This window comes from Tachysurus fulvidraco, chromosome 14 (genome assembly GCF_022655615.1).
Source record: "Tachysurus fulvidraco isolate hzauxx_2018 chromosome 14, HZAU_PFXX_2.0, whole genome shotgun sequence".
NCBI lineage: Eukaryota > Metazoa > Chordata > Actinopteri > Siluriformes > Bagridae > Tachysurus > Tachysurus fulvidraco.
Window position 1 is genome coordinate 17,461,762 of NC_062531.1, and position 12,841 is coordinate 17,474,602.

Consider the following 12,841-nt stretch of genomic DNA (forward strand, 5'->3'; position numbering starts at 1 on the left):
CTAGCAAACAAATCTGACAAGTGTTTCGTCAGATCCTCAAAATCAGCTGGAGAGTACGCTCTTTAAAGGGTATGTGTTCAGTTAACTCGATGCGATGTGCCACTCCCGACACTCGCCCCACATCTAAGTCATGTCTTGAAAATGCATTTGATGCTTCACCATTTACCCTTTCAGTGATGCGTGTTTTAAGCCCTTCACAAATAGGAGAGTCGCCAAAATCTAAAATCACAGGGTCTGCAGACTTTGCTGATAGCGTTGACCTCAGAGACGTGATCTGAGAGATGCTAGTGTTTTTGTGAATGGGGACAGGTTTGATCCAGTCAACCACTGAACACTCCGCAAGCACTCCCATTGGCTGCAATGTCACATTGTGGTTCGAAACATTTCGAATGACTACTTTAACTTTATTTCGAGCTCTTGGTTCCACTTGTATCAATTTACATTCCACTATTAAACCTCCTGGAACATGATGCATCATTGGTTCATCAAGTATCATTGTCTTACTCTTGCCACAATCTTTGGCTCAATAAACTCCAGCTAATTCACACCTTTCTCCTTTGGCTACAGTTACTGCCATTCTGCCTGACAACCTGACTGGAGCAGTGTATTGTGCCCTATTACAGTGTGTCAAAATCTTGTCACACTCCTGATATGCAGCTATCCAATGGGTGCCGATGGGGAGTTGTTGTAAGTACTCAATTCCTCGCAGCACCTTACAATCATTTGACAGCTGACGAAGGACATTAGTGCCAAACAACAAGGGCAGATGAGCACTGTAAGTTTGATCTGGGCAGACAAGTGCTAATGCACCTACCACTACATCTGTCCCACAATCAACTTTAGGAAACTATACCTCTATTTCAATGAACCCCAGATAGAGAATGATTTGCCCCGCAGCTCCTTCTACTCGGAGTAAATTTCTCATGGGTGTAATAGCCTTACTTTTTAAATATTGATTGTAGAAAGATTCAGATATGCACGTTAACTGGGACCCAGTGTCGATTAGACACTTACATTCAATGCCATCTAGCCAATCTCTACTTTCCCAAGGCTCTCCAATTAACTCCTTAATGACCAGGTTGGGATTTTCAATGGAACTTTTTACAATTCCAGCCTCTGTTCGTTCCACAACAGAGGCTACTCCATGTTTAAAGGTGCATTGGGCATTCTATTTAGAGGACTTCTTTGCTCATGCCTCTGCACTAACTTTTTCTGGACCAAAGCTGCGTTCACTGGATTAGAACATTGTTGCAAATAGTGAGAGTCTTCACCACAACAATAACAAAACCCACTAGTAGACAGTGACTTAGTTTGTATTTGTGGCACAGGATGTGGTAATTTTCCTTCTTTGCCTCTTTTCTTCTTAGGTATATTTGCAGGAAGGTGATCACCTGTACACGCCTCGGCTGAGGTTGGCTTTCGTGCCTTTGCTTTAACTACCTCAGCTTCAAGTTCTTTTATACAGTTTGTCAATGCCAGACAGTCTTGATCTTTTACATTATTTGCTGCAAACCCTGAGTCAACCGTTAACTGCATTTGACTTTTTGCTCTAACCATAGGCTTACGTAAGTGAAGATTCATACGGTTCTCTTTGAGCTGCTTCTCATGCTCATAAGACCTCAATTTGAATAACAAACTGGAATAGCTCAAGTCAGGGTTTGGCAAATCCGTTAGCAAATCTTTAATGCGCAACTGTGTTATCAGAACTTCGTCCCAGCACCCTCTGATGAACTGCTTAAGAAGTAGTGTATCCAAATTTGTGTCAATCACCCCCTTCTTTTCAATAACCTCGTTCATCAGAGAATGGAGCCGCCTCAAATAATCAGAAGGCTTCTCACCCTGGTTTTGGTGTGTCTCAATAAACTGAATGTATAGTTCATCTCCACCAGTTACACTACCATAAGCTTTATCTAACTCCAGTGTGTACACTTCTGGTTTTACATTCATGCCTACGCTTAAAGCGACATTAAGAGAAGGGGGAAGTAGACTATCCAAGATAAGCCTCGACATATGCCTTTCCGTCACAGCAGTATCTGCTAGCAGCTGCTTCACATACAACCGCCATGTCGTGAAGTCTACTTCACCATTAGGCTTGGGCAAATTCCCTGAGAACATTCTCAATTTATGAGGTGCGGATACATGTCCTATATAATCTGCGTTATGTTTAACCACATGCTCCACCACTACACGCTGCACCTTCTGTGGTATGGTAAATGTGACCGGAGTCTCATTCATTGTATTTGCCTCTACTAATGGTTGATTGGCTTGCTTTGCAAAAGACACATTTGATGCCGACCGTAGCCGTGAATTTAACAATACTGCAGGGCGGTCTCAGATTTCCCTTGGAGCAGGGGTTGATGTGCTAGGGCCCTTGTCATTTTCATCAGATTTGTGTGCGAGTTTAGATGCAACCTGTAGACTTAAATCGGCTGCATCTACGTGGCGTAGTATGGCTAAACTTTCTATTTGTGCCAACAGCTGATCAGCCATATCATCCAAGGTTTGACATGAATATGTGGTCTGTGGTGCTGTCTGACTGTTAGAGGGATACTGCTTCTCTTTGAACTGTCCAACATCTAAGGGAACAATTTTCCATATACTTTGGCCATCAGTGCTTAAATACTTTTCTTCTGCTATCAATGGGGTGGCACCCCCTGAAATTCACAAATCATCTCACCTGACAATCTGTTACCTACCCACTCTATCTTCATTATCTCATCAAGATGATCAAAAAATCTTCTCACATCCCTGAGAGTAGTCTTTGGGTCTAAATTAGTAAGTAACACTGACCTTTCAGGATCACAGTTATACTGCTTACATAAGTCCATGTTGAAAAGAAATAAGAGAAAATATTCAAGACCGTTAGTACAAAACAACAACAAAATTAGAAAATAACTGAATTAAAGAATACTAGTTTTATCACACAAGCGCAGCCCCACGTTGGGCGCCAAAATTTTCTCTCTCTCTAGTCTGTAACCCATACGTTGGATTCACGTTAAAGAAAATGAGGAAAATATCTACTAGGTCTGAGATCACCAAACACTCAAAATAGCAATTTATCTTGATGTCTGGAGTCCCGGGTTCGGGGTCTCACTCCAAAAAAAAATATTTGAATTGTGTGTCTGCACTTGTATGAAACCTAGTCTTATTTTGTATAACGGCTTGAATAAAACACCAACACAAAAAAATATTAACCAAAATGAATAATGTATTTACTAACTTTTTTCCACTTTTAAACAGTATTGTAGGTTTACTTTCTAAATGGCACACAATGTACCCATTTAACAATATATATTATTCAACAATTCCAATAACAACAAAAGAAAATATAACTATCGCAAACAGTCCTTGGCCAAGTGTATAAATACCAAAGTTCCCAGTTGAGGTATATATGTTCTCATATATGTTATATGTTCTCATTAATCATATAATTTATACTGTTATATTGCTTATTATTTTATTTTAGTTTAGATTATAATACTGCAGTGTTGTATAAAGTACTAGAAAGAGTAAAAGTATTTGGTATTTGAGTAAAAGTACAAGTATCGTACTAGAAAAAGACTTTGGTAGAAGTGAAAATTACCTTTTAGAATATTACTCAAGTAAAAGTCTTAAAGTATCTGATATATACTGTACTTAATTATCAAAAGTAATTTTCTGATATTTAATGTACTTAAGTATTTGAAGTAAAAGTAAAAATTACAATTTCAGTGATTTTCGGTAGGCATAAGAGCAGGAGCGGTTCTAGGATTTCATCTTTAGGGGGTTTAGGCCTCAGTGAGTATTTAAAACAAGAACAGTTTTATATTATATATTATATGACTACTTAGTAAGCCAAAAGTTATGGTATTATTAGAGTAAATGGCAAAAGTGGACACCAAAATTCTATGCATGATGCCAGTCTTGAATCAAATCAGTTCATGTATGTGTGCATTCTCTACAATCAATGTGTCCAATGAATGCAGTCATTAATACAAAAATATTCACAAGACAAAGACCAAATCAATAATTGTTATTTTTATTTAGTATTGAATGGATTGTTTGCATTAATATTTTGTTTGTGCTATCAACTCTATTGATCAACTCTAAAGGGTCTCTCTCTCTCTCTCTTTCTCTCTCTCTCTCTCTCTCTCTCTCTCTCTCTCTCTCACACACACACACACACACACACACACACACACACACACACAAAATAAATCTAGAATATTCTAGACTGTTAATTTTTTTTTTATAATGGGGTAAACTTATGTAAACTTATGTATGAACTCAGAAATAACCTAGTTTTAATTACCACAACATAAACAATGACAAAATACTTACATATGACTTAAATCCTTGTACAATTACATGTATCTAATGACTAAGCCCAGCTCTGATTAAAACAATAAACAATAATTTAACTCAATAAGCTACAGCTGAACATGGGACAAACTAATGCCAGATATTAGGATCTTATCTAGCTATACAAGTAGGATGGTGTATTAGTTATTACTGTTAATTAGTCTGATAGCCTGAGGGAAAAAGCTATCTCTCAGTCGGCGAGTGCGGGATCAGATGCTGCTGAGACGTCTTCCTGAGGGGAGCAGAGAGATCAGTCTGTGGGACGGATGGCTGGAGTCACTGCTGATCCTTTGGGCTTTTCTCATACACCGCCTTGTGTAGATATCCTGGAGGAAGGGAAGCTCACCTCCAACAATGTGGCTGGCAGTTCGCACGACCCTTTTCAGGGCTTTATGGTTGCCAGCGGTGCTGTTTTCAAACCAGTCAGTGATGCAGCCTGTCAGGATGTTCTCTATAGTGCAGGTGTAGAATGTTCTGAGGATGCTGGGGCTCATTCCAAACTACCTCAGCCACCTCAGGAAGAAGAGGCATTGATGTGCCTTCTTCAGTACTGCATCAGTGTGTGTGGCCCAGGTGAGATCCTCGCTCGTGTTGACGCAGAGGAACTTAAAGCTGCTCACCCTCTCCACAGGTGTCTTGTTGATGGTGATGGGTTTGTATTCACTCCTCTGCCTCCTGAAATCCACCACCAGCGCCTTGGTCTTGTCAATGTTGAGTGAGAGGTGGTTCTACTGACACCATGTAGTCAGGGTGCTCACCTTTTCTCTGTAGGCTGTCTCGTCGGTGATCAGGCCTATCACCGTTGTGTCGTCAGCGAATTTGACGATGACGTTGGAGCTGTGTGTGGCTGCACAGTCATGTGTGTACAGGGAGTACAGGAGAGGGCTGAGTACCCTGAGGAGCACCAGTGTTGAGGGTCAGTGGGGAGGAAGTGTTGCTGCCCATTCTTACCAACTTACTTCTGCCTGTCGGGAAGGGAAGTCCAGAATCCAGCTGCACAGAGATCTGTTTAGTCCCAGAGTCTGGAGCTTCGCAACAGGTGTGGCAGGCACTATAGTGTTAAATGCTGAGCTGTAGTCCACAAACAGCACTCTCACATAGGTGTTCTTCTTTTCCAGATGGGAGAGAGCAGTGTGTAGGGTGAAAGCAATAGCATCATCTGTGAAACGGTTGCTACGATATGCAAATTGCAGCGGGTCCAGTGAGGCAGGCAGCACAGAGCAGATGTAATCTCTGATGAGTCTCTCAAAGCACTTGCTGAAGATGGGTGTGAGAGCAACTGCTCTCCAGTCATCTAGGCTTGTGATTTTATTTTTCTTTGGTATGGCCACAATGGTGGATTTTTTGAAGCACGATGGAACCACAGACAAACAAAGCGAGAGGTTGAAAATGTCTGTGAAGACACCGGGTAGTTGGGATGCGCATGCTCGGAGCACACGGCTTGGGATGCCATCAGGATCCGCAGCCTTGTGGATGTTTACCCGTCCGAAGGATCGGGTTACATCCGCGACAGAGACGGAGACTGCACTCACATCTTCTACAGCAGCCGCAGGAGCGCTCTCTGTGTGGGCGGGGTTGTGAGCCTCGAAACAAGCATAAAATTTATTTAGCTCATCTGGCATTTTTAAGATGATGTCAGATGTGTTTGTGAGGTAAACGGCCTTGAAGGGTTTGCGTGATTGAAAGTTCTGGAGGAGTCCAGGTGGTGTTTGAGAAAGTCCTGTAAAAGACATTGTTATGAAAAGAGCAGACTGTGTGTGCAGGTGGAATGATTATGAAAGGCTGTGAATGAACACCGTGTGTGTATTTACATAACCTGTGCAGGTGCGTGCAAGTCAGATGTGGGCTCTTTGACATAAGCAAAACAAGCTGTGTATTGGAAAGTTTTGTTTGTGCAAAAGCAATGATATGTGTAAAAGTGTGTGGCGTACAAAATGTTTCAAAAAAAGCATTAATGATAGAAGAACTGTAATCCAAAAAGGTACATGTCACATCACTATACACTGGTAAAAATTGTGTTTGATTTACTCAAAATATACATACACCTTTTTGACATCAAACCTGTTAAGTAAATTCAACTTGAAGCAATTTTAAGTAAAAATATAGCTGCAAGCAGTGATGGCGGGCCCTCGCACGTTTTTTTTATCGCTATACGGTGCCTCCCAGAAAACAATGCACGGTGGGCAAGTGCATCAAGTGGGTAAATATCAGGGACTATTTTATGTTGTTACTGATCCATTTGGGGACTGTAGGTAAATGAAACCCCACATTTTAGACAAACGGGGGCGCTAGTGAGCCACTTAAGAGACACACCTTTGTCTGACCTTTTTGTCCACACTTAACAGCTGACAAATGTGATGTATGTGTAAAATTTCAAGCTAATCTAAGCATGCCAAAAGCCTTAAATATGCCTGAAATAAAAGTAAACTTTGACATGATGCCATGGCAATGGTGGTTGAGATATCAAAAATTTTGCATTAGATTCGCATTAGATTCAATCGCATGAATCCTCTAGGAGGAGTATTTAAAAGTTCATTGCATGCAACTGTGAAAAAATCCACCTTTGTGACTGACACACTTCCTGGGGCCTGTTGGTGGCGCTATACCCGGGACTCACAATAGGCACATCGATGCGATCGGAATCCTTGGCCGAACATACACACTGCGTGTCATCCCAATAAGACATTTTTTTGCTTTAGATATTAGACACTTTCTGTTTCTTTGAATTCACCATAATTTAGTCGCCTTGCCATGGCAGCACCGTTCGAGATATCAAAAATCCCTTCGAAATTTAGCAAGTGCAATGTCTCGGCATCATGTTCACCACGTTTGGTGTCAATCGCATGAATGTCCTAGGAGGAGTATTTAAAAGTTCACCACATGCAACTGTGAAAAAATCCACCTTTGTGACTGACACACTTCCTGGGGCCTGTTGGTGGCGCTATGTCCGGGACTCACAATAAGCACATCGATGTGATCGGAATCCTTGGCTGAACATACACAATGCATGTCATCCCAATAAGACATTTTTTTGCTTTAGATATTAGACATTTTATGTTTCTCTGAATTCGCCATAACTTCGTCGCCTGGCCGTGGCAGCACCGTTCGAGATATCAAAAATCCCTTCGGAATTTAGCAAGTGCAATGTCTCGGCATCATGTTCACCACGTTTGATGTCAATCGCATGAATTCCCTAGGAGGACTACTCTTCCCTGGCAAACCCCCATTTTCATGATTTTCGCCTAGATGACACACCCACCTAAAAAGTGGTACAGCTCCCATATACTTTGACACACAGAGGTGAGCAGAGAGGGAAAGAAGAGAGTCTCTAGTTTCTGACACAAGTGTCAGGGTGATTCTAAGCCTTACTGACACAGAGTTACAGAGGCTAGAATGGAGGATTTTTATTTCCTGAGTTGTTTACCTGATAAACTGATTACATACATTGCTGTATTTAGTGATGGTAGGTAAACAACAACTGAGGGTCATAGCCACATGTCTTGGCTTTCACCAAAAAAAAAATGAAGTCAAAAGTCTCAAAAATGGATTTTATATGAATATTTTTCTATGGACATGTCCGTCCATTCAGGTTTTTCTTGTTTATTTGTTTACTGTATAACTTTGTGTAAAAAGACTGCATGCTTAGTTCAAAAAGTCCTATAACAAAGAGAACCCCTCTGCCTAGAAGTCTGTTGTGAAAAAATGCCTGTAAACTGAGGCGTGAGAGTGTGAAAAGTTCGAGAATTGCGCAATAAAGTTGAAAAAAATTAATATGCGCATTCTCATTGCACAGCCCGAACTCACCAGATGTATCATGTTGCATCTCGTTGGAATCGTCTCCTTATTGGCTAAAGAGCTATGATGCTCGTGAAACATCAAATCGCTACTGGAGGGAGCAATTGTCAGTCAAAAGGAGGGTGTCCCACATAGCATGGAGAAACCTCATTGGCTTCTTAGCTGCCTATCTCGGCAGCACAGGCACTGGTTGGCTCATGAGAGGGCTTGTTTGATTTGTTAGACCCTCGACTACAAATCTGATGCATTTTGAAAGTTTTGTAAGCCTCCAATGAGAAGTAGGAGTCGAACAAAGGACGGAAGTGAATCGCTGCTTACAGCTTCCGGTCAAAGACTTAATTCTTGTGAGGCGAGCAAAGCGTGTTGGATTAAAAGGCTTACATATTCCAGTTCCTTGGACTCTTGGGGATTTTTACAAGCATTTGTTTTGGAAAATACATTAACATTAGTGACAATGTGAAGAAAGGGAAATTTAAAGACCAGCGTTAAAGGTGAGTAAACAGATCGAACTAGCGCCACCTACTTTCGGTTGGCTATCAAATGGTTCAATTACTATGACTGCTATAAATCATATTATGCTTTGTGTGTGCGCTTAATAAAATCCTGAGAGTCTAAGCTTTCAAACAGTATATAATTTAACTGTGTATTTAGAAGATTTAATGCTTAAAAGTTACAATAAAGTTACAATGAAGTTGATGCAGTCTCGCCTCCTAGCGGTGGTGGCTCGTTCACGAGACGTTGACGGGTAACAGGTTAAAAGTTCACCGCATGCAATTATTGAAATAATCCAAAATAGCCGACTTCCTGTTGGGCGGAGCTCATAATTTAGAGCGTGAAAGTTGTTCGGGTCGATGAGATCTATATGCGTACCAACTCTCGTACATGTGCGTACATAATTGCCCAATCTGTGCACAAATGTTTGTTTTTTCATTAAAGGGGGCGCTACAGAGCCCCCCTGCGACGCCCGTATTCCAGCCTTTGCCCAAGCCTAGCATCATAGGACTCTGACGTGTGTGCCAACAGTTTGTAATCAATTCTAAACTTAACAGGTAGCCAGTGTAGAGATGATAAAATTGGGGTTATATGGTCATACTTTCTTGTCCTAGTGAGAACTCTGGCAGCTGCATTTTGGACTAACTGTAATCTATTTATTAAAGATGCAGGACAACCACCTAGTAATGCATTACGATAGTCCAGTCTAGAGGTCATGAATGCATGAACTAGCTTCTCAGCATCAGATACAGACAGGATGTTTCTCAGCTTGGCAATATTTCTAAGGTGGAAGAACGCTGTTTTGGTAGTATGAGCGATATGATTTTTAAAAGACAAGTTGCTGTCTAATATAACACCGAGGTCTTTCACTGTCTAGCTACTAGTAACAGTACATCCCTCTAACTGGTTTTTGGACCTATGAGTAGTATTTCTGTCTTATCGGAGTTTAACAATAGAAAGTTGCAGCTCATCCAGTCTTTTATCTCTCTAAGGCATTGAGTTCATTTGGACACTGTGGCTATTTCATCTGGTTTTGATGAGATATATAACTGTGTGTCATCAGCATAACAATGGAAACTAATCCCATGTCTTCTAATAATGTTCCCTAATGGAAGCATGTATATAGAGAAAAGCAGAGGTCCTAGAACTGATCCTTGAGGGACCCCATAATTAACTGGTAATAACCTGGAAGATTCACCATTTAATTCTACAAAATGGTATCGCTCTAAACCAACTTAAAGCCTGACAATGAATACCTGTGTAATTTTGTAAGCGATCTAGAAGAATGTTGTGGTATATAGTGTCAAATGCAGCACTAAGGTCAAGTAGAACTAATAGTGACATACAGTCTTGGTCCGAAGCTAAGAACAAATCGTTTGTAACTTTAACAAGTGCAGTTTCTGTGCTATGATGGGGCCTGAAACCTGACTGACACTCTTCAAGGATGTTGCTCTCCTGTAAGAAGGAGCTCAGTTGAACAGACACAACCTTTTCAAGTATTTTAGACATAAACGGAAGGTGTGAAGGTCTGTAATTTGATAGTTCATTAGGATCTAAGGCCTAATAACTGCCAACTTAAAAGACTTCGGGACGTAACCTAAAGATAACGAGGAGTTAATGATATTAAGAAGAGGCTCACCAGCTTTATGTAACACTTCTTTCAGTAGTTTAGTTGGGATGGGGTCTAGTGAACATGTTGTTGATTTAGCTGTAGTAATAAGTTTATCTAACTCTTCCTGTCCTGTACTTGTAAAGCTGTGTAAAGCCTTAGGTGAGATTGTGTCACTGGTTGCTCTCATATGTTGAGCTTCACCTATTTTATTCCTGATACTTTCGATTTTATCAGTGAAGAATCTCATAAAGTCTTCACTACTGAAATGTGATGTAATAGTGTGTTCAGATTTCTGTTTTTTTTGTTAAACTAGCCACTGTGCTAAATAAAAACCTGGGATTGTTTTGGTTATTTTCTATGAGTTTGCTCAGGTGCTCAGCCCTAGCAGCTTTTAGAGCCTGTCTGTAGCTGGACATACTGTCCTTATACGCAATTCTAAAAACCGCTAATTTAGTTTTTCTCCATTTCCGTTACGGGTCTCCCTCTTGAGGGTGTGAGTATGACTATTATACCACGGTGCAAGTGTTTTATCTCTAACCGTCTGTAATCTGACTGGGGCAACAGTGTATAATGTGCCAGTGAATATAGCGTCTATGCTGTTAGTAATTACATCTAGGTCGTTTGAGTTTAAGGGTACAGTAAGAAGTCCAGACAAATCAGGCAGGTTATTTGTGAATCTGTCTTTGGTGGTCGGAATAATGGTTCTACAGAGTCGATAACACGGTGGGACATAGTTAGTCTGTTCTATAGATAGTGTGTACATTATGAGTTAATGGTCTGTGATGTCATCACTTTGAGGTATGATATCTATATCAGTGACATAAATTCTGTGTGATATTATTAAATCTAGTGTGTGGTTACGTCGATGAGTTGCACTAGTGATTTTTTGTTTGAGCCCAAGTGAGTTTAGTAAGTCCATAAATGTGAGTCCTAAAGCGTCGTTTGTGTCGTCAACATGAATGTCTCATGAAGTCTCCTACATTTAATGCTTTGTCAAAGTTAACCAATAGGTCTGAGAGAAAAATCTGTGAATTCTCTAAGAAAAACTGTGTAGGGCCCTGGGGGTCTGTACACGGTCGCTAGAGCAAGAGACATCAGGGATTTCTTCGTGTGCATGTGCGACAGTGTAACATTAAGGACGAGCACTTCAAAAGAACTTAATCTATGCTGTGTTCTCTGGGTAACAGTGAGGTAATCACTAAGGATAGTGGCGACACCATCTCCACGACCAGTCAGACGAGGCTCGTGCTTATAGATATATCCTGATAGTGTAGACTCGTTTAGACTGATGTATTCATTTGGTTTAATCCAAGTTTCGGTGAGGCAGAGTGCAGTAAGGCTATTATCTGAGATCATTTCATTTACAATAAGTGCTTTGGGTGCAAGCGATCTAATGTTCAGAAGTCCAAACCTTAAGAACTGTTTTTGTTTGTTTCTTTGGCATTTTTCTGGTTTAATTACAGTAAGATTATTTCGAGAACTTCTCATGTATTTACTTTTTGATCTCACTGCTCGGGGAACAGACACAGTTTCTATAGGGTGAGCTATGTGTGCATTTTTTGTGTCAATGTGCTGAGGTGAAGGATGGCTATTGAGATTTAAATTTAAAGAGTAGTTTACCAGTCAGAAGGTGTTCAGCGCCCTGGAGATGTGGTCTGAGAGGATCTCCGCTCCAACTCTGCTGGGGTGCAGGCCGTCAGCACGGAATAGCCTAGGACGCTCCCAGAAAACATTCCAATTATCGATAAAGAGTAGTTTCTGAGCCTGGCACCATGACTGTAACCATTCATTTAAAGCAAAAAGTCTACTGAACCTTTCAATTCCTCGCTGGTACGTTGGAAGCGGTCCAGACACGATGATCCACGATGAGACACGATGAGAGCTCGACTGTGGTGAGGAATTGGAACCTCAGGTGATGTCTGAGCTCTGCCGAGCCACTGACATTGCGCTCCGTGCCACAAACAAGACGGCCCGCCCTATAGGCCGTTCAATGGCTACACTGGTTGCCACGGAGAGGCACCTGTGGCTCACTTTAACTGACATCAAAGATATGGATAAGTCCTCTCTCCTGGATGCCCCAGATTCACCTCGGAGCTTGTTCGGCAATGCAGTGAGTACTGTCGTCGACAGGCACCAGGAGGCAAAATGCCCGTCAGCAGCGTTCAGAGAGTTTCTCCCTCGCCGCAGCGAGCAGCCTGGGCCAACTTCCAGCCGCACCCAACCATCTCCTAGCTCACTCAGGGCAGTAAAAAGGGTTAGTGTGACTGCCCTTGCCCCCCGCCTAAGACTAGGGAGGCCGGTCGGCATACCCGGGCCCAGTCCCGTCAGGTGAGAGGGAACCTTAGGTCCGTCATCTTGGCCAGGCGGGCTACAAAGGAGCCCTGATGCTCAAGGGCGGGGTCTCCTAGGAGCATCCTATTCAGGAAGGCTCCCTCTACTGCCTTCCCCGCTGCCTTTGGCGTTTTGTGGAGCAGTAGGGTCTGTGCCTGCTCCTCTTCCATGCATGGATCTCCCTGAGTTGGCACCTGCCAGTTTCAGGCACCCGGGAGGTCTGTGCGAGGTTGACACCACTATCAGACAGCCTGGCAGCGTGGAAACTTC